The sequence below is a fragment of the Salmo salar genome, chromosome ssa02, assembly GCF_905237065.1.
Source record: "Salmo salar chromosome ssa02, Ssal_v3.1, whole genome shotgun sequence".
Lineage (NCBI taxonomy): Eukaryota > Metazoa > Chordata > Actinopteri > Salmoniformes > Salmonidae > Salmo > Salmo salar.
The window spans coordinates 68,348,437-68,361,524 of NC_059443.1; the positions used below are offsets into that span (position 1 = coordinate 68,348,437).

Consider the following 13,088-nt stretch of genomic DNA (forward strand, 5'->3'; position numbering starts at 1 on the left):
GGAGGGGGGGATTTTTCTCCCTGCTCTGCTGACCAGTATTGTTCTCTGCTCATACAGGTCTACGGCACTAATTTGGTGGTAAAAAATAAATATTCATAAATGTTTTATTTTTACATGTATTCTTTTTCAAATGTGATTCATCAGGGGGTGCTGAAGCACACTCAGCATCCTTACTTCCTGCGGCTATGCATACCATGTGTTTATTCCACATTAAGTACATTCCTATGACTACGGAATGTCTTCAGGTTTAAAGTGTGTGTGTGTTTCCGTGTGTGTCTGTGTGACCGGTTGGTGGGTCCACTCGGCCATCCTGTATCTCTGCTAAACAGGTCTGGTCCAAGCGTAGTGACAGATAACAGACTGAACCCTTTCATCTGATGATCATAAACACACACACCAGTTGGGTCAATAGACTCAACAAAGACTATTTGTATCATGAGGATGAGTCACCTATTATTTCACGAGGATATGATTTTCCTTGGAGACCTCTGAATGCAGACGTGGGAGAACTTCCTGAAATGACTATATCCATTTACTGATACAGGACAAGTTTAGTAGGTGGGAACAGGAGCACAAACAGTTGATGGTCAAACTGTAAGGTTACACTTACTAAAATACACTATATACAAAAGTATGTGGACACCCCTTTAAATGAGTGGATTTTGCTATTTCAGCTATGCCCATTGCTGACAGGTGTATAAAATCGAGCACACAGCCATGCAATCTTGATAGATAAACATCGGCAGTAGAATGGCCTTACTGAAGAGCTCAGTGACTTTCAGTGTGGCACGGTCATAGGATGCCACCTTTCAATCAAGTCAGTTCATCAAAGTTCTGCACAGCTAGAGCTGCCCCGGTCAACTGTAAGTGCTGTTATTATCACGTTTCAGGGAGAAGACCCAGATGCAGACAGTGTTGAAGTAACAAAGGTGTATTACTAGAACAGGGGGCAGACAAAACGACAGGTCAAGAGTAGGCAGAGGTCAGTAATCCAGATCAGAGTCCATAAGGTACAGAACGGCAGGCAATCTCAGGGTCAGGGCAGGCAGAGGTCAATAATCCAGATCAGAGTCCATAAGGTACAGAACGGCAGGCAGTCTCAGGGTCAGGGCAGGCAGAGGTCAGTAATCCAGATCAGAGTCCATAAGGTACAGAACGGCAGGCAGTCTCAGGGTTAGGACAGGCAGAGGTCAATAATCCAGGGTGGTGTGACAATGTACAGAACGGCAGGCAGGGTAAGGGTCAGGGCAGGCAGAATGGTCAAGAACCGGGAACTGGAAAACAGGAAGTAGAACAAGACAGGAGCAAGGGGGAAACGCTGGTAGGCTTGACAAACAAAATGAACTGGCAACAGACAAACAGAGAACACAGGTATAAATACACTTGGGGTAATGGGAAAGATGGGCGACATCTGGAGGGGGGTGGAGACAAGCACAAAGACAGGTAAAACAGATCAGGATGTGACAGTTATTCTGAAGTGGAAAAGTCTAGGAGCAACAACGGCGCAGCCGCGAAGTGGTATGCCACACAAGCTCACAGAACGGGACCACCGAGTGCTATCCTCTGTTGCAACACTCACTACCGAGTTTCAAACTGCCTCTGGAAGCAACGTCAGCACAAGAACTGTTCATCTGGAGCTTCATGAAATGGGTTTCCATGGGCGAGCAGCCGCACACAAACCTAAGAGCACCATGCGCAATGCCAAGCGTCGGCTGGAGTGGTGTAAAGCTTGCCACCATTGGACTCTGGAGCAGTGGAAATGTGCTCTCTGGAGTAATGAATCACACTTCACCATCTGGCATTCCGACGGGCGAATCTGAGTTTGGCGAATGCCAGGAGAACGCTACCTGCCTCAATGCATAGTGCCAACTGTAAAGTTTGGCGGAGGAGGAATAATGGTCTGGGGCTGTTTTTCATGGTTCAGGCTTGTCCCCTTAGTTCCAGTACAGGGAAATCTTAACACTACAGCATACATTTTTTTAGTCATTTTTTTTTAGTCATTTAGCAGACGCGCTTATCCAGAGCGACTTACAGTAGTGAATGCATACATTTCATAGGTTTTTTTTTTTTTTTTTTTTTTTCTGTGCTGGCCCCCCGTGGGAATCGAACCCACAACCCTGGTGTTGCAAACACCATGCTCTACCAACTGAGCTACAGGGAAGGCTACAATGACATTCTAGACAATTCTGTGCTTCCAACTTTGTGGCAAAAGTTTCAGCATGACAAGGCCCCTGTCCATAAAGCCAGGTACATAAATAAATCGTTTTTTGAGATCGGTGTGGAAGAACTCTGACCTCAACCCCATCGAACACCTTCGGGATGAATTGGAACGCTGACTGCGAGCCAGGCCTAATCACCTAACATCAGTGCCCAACCTCACTAATGCTCTTGTGGCTGAATGGAAGCAAGTCCCCACAGCCATGTTCCAACATCTATTGGAAAGCCTTCCCAGAAGAGTGGAGGCTACTATAACAGGAAAGGGGTGACCAACTCCATATTAATGCCCATGATTTTGGAATGAGATGTTTGACAAGCAGGTGTCCACAAAGCCATGTAGTGTACATACTCCTCCAGATGCTCCACTAGGAACATACCCTCGTGTTTTGAGGAAACGATGGTCCTGTCATTGTCTGGCGTGTGAATGATAAGGCTAATGAAAGAATGACTAACTGACGTGAATTCAAACTCCAACTGACCTTCTATGACATGTGATCGTCACCAACCCCCTCTAGTCCAAACAGTAGCATACAGCACCCCCAGACACTGACCTAAGGCCAGTTTTACATTGCTCCTTTAGAATTTGATCCTAGATCTGTGCCAGTTTCTAACTATTGTCCAATAATCATCCCCTCTCTTCCTTCCTCCCTCTCATTCAATCACACATTCCCCCTCCCTCTTCCTTCCTCCCTCTCATCCAATCACACATTCCCCCTCCCTCTTCCTTCCTCCCTCTCATCCAAACGAACACTTTATGTTGGCGCTTCCTTTATTGCAGTAGTTACCTCTACATGGATGTAGATACAGTATTTATGTTGAAGCTTCCTTTATTTCAACAGTTACCTCTACATGGATGTAGATACAGTATTTATGTTGAAGCTTCCTTTATTTCAACAGTTACCTCTACATGGATGTAGATACAGTATTTATGTTGAAGCTTCCTTTATTGCAACAGTTACCTCTACATGGATGTAGGTACAGTATTTATGTTGAAGCTTCCTTTATTGCAACAGTTACCTCTACATGGATGTAGGTACAGTATTTATGTTGAAGCTTCCTTTATTGCAACAGTTACCTCTACATGGATGTAGGTACAGTATTTATGTTGAAGCTTCCTTTATTGCAACAGTTACCTCTACATGGATGTAGGTACAGTATTTATGCTGAAGCTTCCTTTATTGCAACAGTTACCTCTACATGGATGTAGATACAGTATTTATGTTGAAGCTTCCTTTATTGCAACAGTTACCTCTACATGGATGTAGGTACAGTATTTATGTTGAAGCTTCCTTTATTGCAACAGTTACCTCTACATGGATGTAGGTACAGTATTTATGTTGAAGCTTCCTTTATTGCAACAGTTACCTCTACATGGATGTAGGTACAGTATTTATGTTGAAGCTTCCTTTATTGCAACAGTTACCTCTACATGGATGTAGGTACAGTATTTATGTTGAAGCTTCCTTTATTGCAACAGTTACCTCTACATGGATGTAGGTACAGTATTTATGTTGAAGCTTCCTTTATTGCAACAGTTACCTCTACATGGATGTAGGTACAGTATTTATGTTGAAGCTTCCTTTATTGCAACAGTTACCTCTACATGGATGTAGATACAGTATTTATGTTGGCCTGAATCTGGATCTGGTTTCACCAACCCAAACACTTCAGTGGAGTTGAAGTAGTGAGATACTGTAGATCTGAGCCCTTCACTATCCTTCACACCTGAGATAGACAGAGGAGAGAGAGAGAGAGAGAGAGAGGGGGGAGACAGAGAGAGAAAGAGAGACAGAGAGGGGGGAGACAGAGAGAGAGGGGGAGACAGAGAGAGAGGGGGGAGTGGGAGAGAGAGAGAGGGGGGGAGACAGAGAGAGAGGGGGAGAGAGAGAGAGAGAGGGGGGAGTGGGAGAGAGAGAGAGAGGGGGGAGACAGAGAGAGAGAGAGAGAGAGAGAGAGAGAGAGAGAGAGAGAGAGAGGGGGAGACAGAGAGAGAGAGAGAGAGGGGGGAGACAGAGAGAGAGGGAGAGAGAGAGAGAGAGAGAGAGAGAGAGAGAGAGAGAGAGGGGGAGACAAAGAGAGAGATACATGTATATTCTGTAGTTTGATTGTCAGTATTTAAATTGAAAAGAAAAAACAATACGACAACACAGTAAAACAATAAAACAACAAGACAATACAGAGACTGCAATGCATGTGTGTGTGTGTGTGTGTGTGTGTGTGTGTGTGTATGTGTGTGTGTATGTTAGTGTGTGTGCACAACTTGCTCTCACAGTCTCACGTCAGAATTAGACATTCATACATTTTTCTTGAACGTCAAATTTCAAAGTGTTTAAGGTTAAGGTTAGGCATTAACTCCGTAATGGTTAAGGGTAGGGTTAAGGTTTGGGATAGGCATAGGCATAGGCATAAAACAAAAATCTCAGAAACAATTTTCTCTTACTGGCTTCAAACGTGCAACCTTTGGAATCGGAGGCAGTTGCTTACGCCCATCCACCATCCTTGTCCACAACGCCCTAGCAAAACCAAAACCTACTGGAAGGTAACAGCACTCACTGTTGCCCCTAGTGGCCAGTTTCCACATCATCTCCTGAAGTCCTCAGATATGGATGGACATTGAATACTGACTTGTGTCACTGGTGACCTGCCTGGTGTGCAAGCCTTCCTGCCTGCTTGCATGCGTGGCTGTGTCCCACCTGGGCATGTGTGAGCCTGCGCGTGTGCCTGAGTGTGTGTGTGTTTGCTTGTGCATGACCACATGCATGTGTGTGTGTGTGTGTGTGTGTGTGTGTGTATGTGTGTCCTATACGATATATTCTACTTCCTTGGCCTGGGCTGTGAAGGCTGGGCTGGTGTGAGAGGAAAGACCAGAGGAGTAGTTCCTGTTGAGGATAGAGAGTCTAGCAGTATACTGCTGCTGTACCCTGGGCTCCAGTATCCACACCCTGTACTCTGGAGGGAGGGATGGGGAGGGGGAAGAGACTTACTGGCATGTTACATATCAGATAGCCAGTCATAGTGTGTGTGTGTGTGTGTGTGTGTGTGTGTGTGTGTGTGTGTGCGTGCGTGCGTGTGTAAGTGTGTAAGTGTTCTGGGCTGCTCGCAAGCGTGTCTGTGTCACACATTATTATCTCACAATCCCTTGCTCACCCAGGAAGTACCAGACCAGAGTGCTTCCTCCGGTGAGGATGATGATGGTGACGATATACGGAAGGCTAGGAGACACCGATAGGGTCATCTAGACGTATTAGAGGACGTCACAGAGGTCTCGTTACCAGCCTGTAAAGAACATCATCAACACCACCACCACACACACACACACACACACACACACACACACACACACACACACACACACAATCCTCCCTTACAGCTGGCATCAGAGTTTAGAGTTCTACATGAGTAGGATTCTGCATACAGGCTCAGGTATTCTTTCATCCTAATGGTAATGATTGGTTTAGAGTATGCTAATCTGACTCTAGATCTGTTCTTATGGACAAGGGAGCTATTATAAAGTAGAAAATATATGTTATTTACTTTAAATGGTAACTAAATCATAGGCCTATCACTACTTCTGCTGACCTATTCTAACGGCAGGTCCACAGGAGCGCGACTTTTTGGAGCCGTGCCCGAGCGCCATAAAACTTCACAAATCCGTTATTCCGCGCGAGACCATCTCCGTCCAAAAAAGACCAGTGGTGGATAGTTGGAGCGGTTTGTTTCTTCATGTGTCTTGGTTGAACCTCCATCCAGAGTCAGACATGTGGGATACGACCACTAGAACGACAGGAGGAGACAACTCTACCTTTTATTTCTAAATCCAAAGGTACGCGAGAAGCCCTCGAGACATGTACTGTCTCTGTCTGGTAACTGTCAAAGCATTAAACATTTAAGAACAGTTTCGTTCTCGTTATTGTAAATATTTCGCCTCCATGGCCTATTTATTGCCTTACCTCCCTACTCTTCTACATTTGCACACACTGTACATAGATTTGTATATTGTGTTATTGACTGTACATTTGTGTATGTGTAACTCTGTGTTGTTGTTTGTGTCGCACTGCTTTGCTTTATCTTGTCCAGGTTGCAGTTGTAAATGAGAACTTGTTCTCAACTGGCCTACCTGGTTAAATAAAGGTGAATTAAATAAAAATACATTTAAAAAAGCCATCGCCTGTAGCACCGTACATCCTCTCGGGGCATTAACAAGTGTCGGCTCTATTGACATCACCAGTGGACGCCGAACAACAGCAGCACCTTCACCATCATCCGGGCAGCCCGGCCCCCGCATCCAAAAGGGTCTGTGCTATCTGGTATTGTTGGGACAGCTCTACCCCATTGAAGTTGAAAATGAAATGAGTTAAAGTAAGGGTTAGTGTTAGGGTTTAGAGTATGGACGTCCTAAGGATCCCGGAATAGCACTGACCCATCCCACAGGTATGCCTATGCCCTCTAATGGTACATTTCAATGGGTCCAATGGAAGTGTTTGTAGAATTTAAAACACACAGACAGACAGACAGACAGACAGACAGACAGACAGACAGACAGACAGACAGACAGACAGACAGACAGACAGACAGACAGACAGACAGACAGACAGACAGACAGACAGACAGACAGACAGACAGACAGACAGACAGACAGACAGACAGACAGACAGACAGAGAGAGAGAGAGAGTTGATTCTTTATTAATTGGCTAAAATATTTAAAAAACACCAACTTTCAGCTATGTTAAACAATACATCCCTTCACCAATGACTATCAATAAGATTGTAATAAAAATTAAGCTGCTTTATAAAAATACATTTAAAAAGGAAAACCCAAACATAATTTCTTCTGCAACATTTTTATACATTTTTTTTATTGAATTTTTTATAGAATATTTAAAACATACAATATACTTGAAGCGAAGCCGCTCAACATCAGCTACATCACATTAGTCATCTAACAGACTCCCATCCAGAGAGACACACAGAAGCAACGCCCTGCTGAAGGGCACGTCAACAGATCTCCCACAAGGTCAAAAACGTGGCCCCGAACCAGCGAACCATCAGCCCCCGGCCCAAGCTCCCAACCGCCAGGCCACCAGCCCTCCAAGACCCCCCCCACAGTTCCCCAAGAGCTGCCCCTCAACCACCCAAGACATTTTTATCATTCCATTCCATTCCCCACCCCAAAGCCCCCAATGCACCAACAACCAACAAAATGAACAAAAGACAAAAAAAGAGAAAGACAAAGGAAAACAGAAAACAACAATGCAAAAAACAAAAGACATCAAGGACAACTAAAATCATAACAGCAAGGCCAACTGAATATGTTTGAGTGAATGTATGGCACTATTTATGTGCACGTGTGCATTTGAAGGAGAGTGTGTGTATATGCATGTGTACAAACACCTGCACGGCATCAGCCTCAGGCAAACAGGCATTAGCTGCTCCTCAGTGTCATTCAAACTAACTTTTTGTTTTGTTTTAGTTTGACTTGTTTTACTTTCATCTTTGACCGTCATTCTATCCCCTACCAAGCAACTCCAATTCCACATCCCAACCCTCAGCTTCCCTTAGCTTCCCTCAGCCCATCCCATCTATCTCTGCTGGCCACACTTCGGATTTCTATGCACCATATATCTTTCAACTATGCTGTGATGTTTAACATACAACAGTATTATTTAAATATACAAAAATAATAATATACTTTTTCAAAAGAGACATTACATTCAAGATGGTCATGTTAGACATAACATAACAATACATTCTTCATTTCTACTGAGAGATTTATCAGTATCAGATCAGTATTTACTGTGAGCACAATCATAGTATCATATTGATATCATAAATAGATGTAATACTGACATGAGAGGTAGAAAAGTGTTTAGAAGTGGTAAAAAAAAACAACAAGGCCCGAGGGGGTGTGGTATGTACCAATATACTACAGCTAAGGCCTGTTCTTAGGCACGATGCAACGTGGCGTAAATTAGCCATATATCACAAACGCCCGAGGTGCCTTATTGTTATTATAAACTGGTTACCAAAGTATTTAGAGCAGTAGAAATAAATGTTTTGTCATATCCGTGGTATACGGTCTGATATACCATGTATTTCAGCCAATCAGCATTCAGGGCTTGAACCACCCAGTTTATTAAAGCTTATAGACCATTTTCTGAGCATTCAACAGAAAATATATGACTTGAGTGGTAAACTCAACTGCTATTTCTTCTTTGTTTTTTAAACTAACAAAGGAGCCTACAAGACAAAACACTGTTTATGACTCTGTAACACAAAGCAATGAACAATAACTGTCTGTCTCTATCCACCTGTTACCATCCTATACAACCACATTAACTGTCTTTATCCACCTGTTACCATCCTATACAACCACATTAACTGTCTTTATCCACCTCTTACCATCCTATAGAACCACATTAACTGTCTTTATCCACCTCTTACCATCCTATACAACCACATTAACTGTCTTTATCCACCTGATACCATCCTATATAACCACATTAACTGTCTTTATCCACCTGTTACCATCCTATAGAACCACATTAACTGTCTTTATCCACCTGTTACCATCCTATACAACCACATTAACTGTCTTTATCCACCTGTTACCATCCTATACAACCACATTAACTGTCTTTATCCACCTGTTACCATCCTATAGAACCACATTAACTGTCTTTATCCACCTCTTACCATCCTATACAACCACATTAACTGTCTCTATCCACCTGATACCATCCTATACAACCACATTAACTGTCTTTATCCACCTGATACCATCCTATACAACCACATTAACGGTCTTTATCCACCTGATACCATCCTATACAACCACATTAACTGTCTTTATCCACCTGATACCATCCTATACAACCACATTAACGGTCTTTATCCACCTGATACCATCCTATACAACCACATTAACTGTCTTTATCCACCTGATACCATCCTATACAACCACATTAACGGTCTTTATCCACCTGATACCATCCCATACAACCACATTAACTGTCTTTATCCACCTGTTACCATCCTATAGAACCACATTAACTGTCATTATCCACCTGTTACCATCCTATACAACCACATTAACTGTCTTTATCCACCTGTTACCATCCTATAGAACCACATGAACTGTCTTTATCCACCTGTTACCATCCTATACAATCACATTAACGGTCTTTATCCACCTGATACCATCCCATACAACCACATTAACTGTCTCTATCCACCTGTTACCATCCTATAGAACCACATTAACTGTCTTTATCTACCTGTTACCATCCTATAGAACCACATTAACTGTCTTTATCCACCTGTTACCATCCTATAGAACCACATTAACTGTCTTTATCCACCTGTTACCATCCTATAGAACCACATTAACTGTCTTTATCCACCTGTTACCATCCTATAGAACCACATTAACTGTCTCTATCCACCTGTTACCATCCTATAGAACCACATTAACTGTCTTTATCTACCTGTTACCATCCTATAGAACCACATTAACTGTCTTTATCCACCTGTTACCATCCTATACAACCACATTAACTGTCTTTATCCACCTGATACCATCCTATACAACCACATTAACTGTCTTTATCCACCTGTTACCATCCTATACAACCACATTAACTGTCTTTATCCACCTGTTACCATCCTATAGAACCACATTAACTGTCTTTATCCACCTGTTACCATCCTATAGAACCACATGAACTGTCTTTATCCACCTGTTACCATCCTATACAACCACATTAACTGTCTTTATCCACCTGTTAGCATCCTATGGAACTGATGATATGCACACTAATGAGTCTTTGTGAGCATTAGAGAGGGCAACAGAAGGCACGTATGTGTTCCTTAGAGTTGTAGCTTTCATCATATTTTGGCGCTTAAACCGTTCAAACGCTACCGCCAAATGCATATGACGAACAAAAATCATTGACATTCTACATAGGCACTATAAACCAGACTATAGACAACCACCATAGTGCTTGTCATTTTGGCACTGAACGTCGGATTTTGGTGGAAATAATTACTTTTTTTTACAGATCTTTTATTAATGTTCAGGGTATAAATTCATAAACGGGCCGGATCTGGCACGTGGAGCGCTAGTTGAATAGCCCTGATGTACAGTATCTACTGTACATGCATATCTATGAGCCTATCTAAAACATTCCCATACCTCACGCACATCCCATTAAAAGGGAAATCTGGGATTCAAACAGCAACAAAATGAATGTAGCAATCCCAGATTTCCCCTTTTTTCTTTATCCACCTGGAAGCACTGTATCCCTCCCAATGACCTATATAAACCCTGGATTGCTGATGCTACTGTATGTTTTGACCAATGAGAGGCTTTGAAGCCACCGGGTGGCCATATTGGCACTCCTCAGAAAAGCAGTCCTCCATAGAGTTAACACAGTATGAGTCATAATACACATAAAACTTAGCAGTCAGACAGGGAAATGGTTCCAATCGTTTTTACACCATACATTTTTCCCATAGGGGATTTTGGAAACACTTAAAATAAGGGCTGTGTTTCATGTAGGCTTACCCTGATGTGATGTTTTGATAACCATGTAAATCTCGAGGACAAGGTGACTTTTATCAATATATTCACCTGTATTTACCCCCCCAAAATGTGATGCTAATTAGCTGCTAATGTGGCTATCATAAAGAACTACAAATGCCATGAGGGAAAAGGTAATAATAAAAAATACAAAAATTAAATGTAACCTTTATTTAACTAAGCAAGTCAGTTAAGAACACATTTTTACTCGTTCAGGGGCAGAATTACATTTTTTACCTTGTCAGCTCGAGGATTCAAACCAGCAACATTTTGTTTACTGGCCCAACGCTCTAACCACTAGCCTACCTGCTGCCCCAAATCTCTGGATTACGTGTCTAATGTTAGCTAAATAGAGTAATGAATGAATTGGCAGAATCTTTTTAAATGTACAATTCTGGAATCTGTCTTGTGCAACTTTTAAATTGACACAATACCTGTTAGCAAAAGGTGTCAGCGATGACACCAGAGATGATGTGCAGGACCTTGTTGGGATTTGTAGTCTTATATGATGTCTATGTTGATGCTAATTAGCATTTTCGAATCGGAGAGTGAATAGAGCGGAATATACAGTACCAGTCAAAAGTTTGGACACACCTACTCATTTAAGGGTTTTTCTTTATTTTTACTATTTTCTACTTTGTAGAATAATAGTGAAGACACCAACACTATGAAATAACACATATGGAAATAAAGTGTTAAACAAATCAAAATATTTGTTATATTTCAGATTCTTCAAAGTAGCCACCCTTTGCCTTGATGACAGCTTTGCACACTCTTGGCATTTTCTCAACCAGCTTCATGAGGTAATCACCTGGAATGAATTTCAATTAACAGGTGTGCCTTGTTAAAAGTTATTTTGTGGAATTTCTTTCCTTCTTAATGCGTTTGAGCGAATCAATTGTGTTGTGACAAGGTACACAGAAGAAAGCCCTATTTGGTAAAAGACCAAGTCAATATTATGGCAAGAACAGCTCAAAAAAGCAAAGAGAAACGACAGTCCATCAATAATTTAAGACATGAAGGTCAGTCAATCCAGAAAATGTCAAGAACTTTGAAAGTTTCTTCAAGTGCAGTGGCAAAAACCATCAAGTGCTATGATGAAACTGGCTCTCATGAAGACCACCACAGGAAAGGAAGACCCAGAGTTACCTCTGCTGCAGAGGATAAGTTCATTAGAGTCACCAGCCTCAGAAATTGCAGGCCAAATAAATGCTTCACAGAGTTAAAGTGTCACGTCCTGGCCAGTATAAGGGTTAATTGTTATTGTAGTTTGGTCAGGACGTGGCAGAGGGTATTTGGTTTATGTGGTTCGGGGTGGTGTTTTTTCTAAAAGGGCATTTGATTTAAGTATTCCGGGGTTTTTGGGCACTGTTCCTTGTTTACGTATTTCTATGTTGATCTAGCTGGTTGTATGTCTATGTTTGGTTAATTGGGGTGGACTTCCAATTGAAGGCAGCTGTGTGGTGTTGCCTTTGATTGGAAGTCCTATATTAGTTGGGTGTGTTTGTCTGTGTATTTGTGGGAGATTGTTTCTTGTTTAGCGTGAGTGAGCCTAACAGGACTGTCTAGAAATCGTGAGTTCGTTTTTGTTATTTTGTATGTTCATTTTTGAGTTCATTAAATGTTCAAAATGAACTATCTCAACTCTGCTGCATATTGGTCCTCATTTTCCGACGATGATTTCGCCATATCGTCTGACAAAAAATAAATCCCTGACATAAAGTAACAGACACATCTCAACATCAACCGTTCAGAGGAGACTATGTGAATCAGGCCTTCATGGTCGAATTGCTGCAAAGATACCACTACTAAAGGACACCAATAAGAAGAAGAGACTTGCTTAGGCCAAGATACACGAGCAATGGAAATTAGACTGGTGGAAATCTGTCCTTTGGTCTGATGAGTCCAAATTTTAGATATTTGGTTCCAACCGCCGTGTCTTTGTGAGATGCAGAGTAGGTGAACAGATGATCTCTGCATGTTTGGTTCCCACCGTGAAGCATGGAGGAGGAGGTGTGATGGTGTGGGGGTGCTTTGCTGGTGACACTGTCTGGGATTTATTTAGAATTCAAGGCACACTTAACCAGCATGGCTACCACAGAATTCTGCAGCGATACGCCACCCAATCTGTTTTGTGCTTAGTGGGATTATCATTTGTTTTTCAACAGGACAATGACCCAACACACCTCCAAGCTGTATAAGGGCTATTTGACCAAGAAGGAGAGTGATGGAGTGCTGCATCAGATTACCTGGATTCCACAATCACCCGACCTCAAACCAATTGAGATGGTT

General features: G+C 42.3%; 1 long non-coding RNA gene across 1 annotated transcript in view; it reads right to left on the reverse strand.

Annotated features, from left to right (window-relative positions):
• Positions 1–11,573, reverse strand: part of LOC123730767 (uncharacterized) — a 34,598-nt gene extending 23,025 nt beyond the window's left edge. The window contains exon 1 of the long non-coding RNA XR_006762195.1: positions 8,527–11,573. This is a non-coding gene — a long non-coding RNA (uncharacterized lncRNA). The remainder of the gene's footprint in view (positions 1–8,526) is intronic.
• Positions 11,574–13,088: the final 1,515 nt, after the last annotated feature.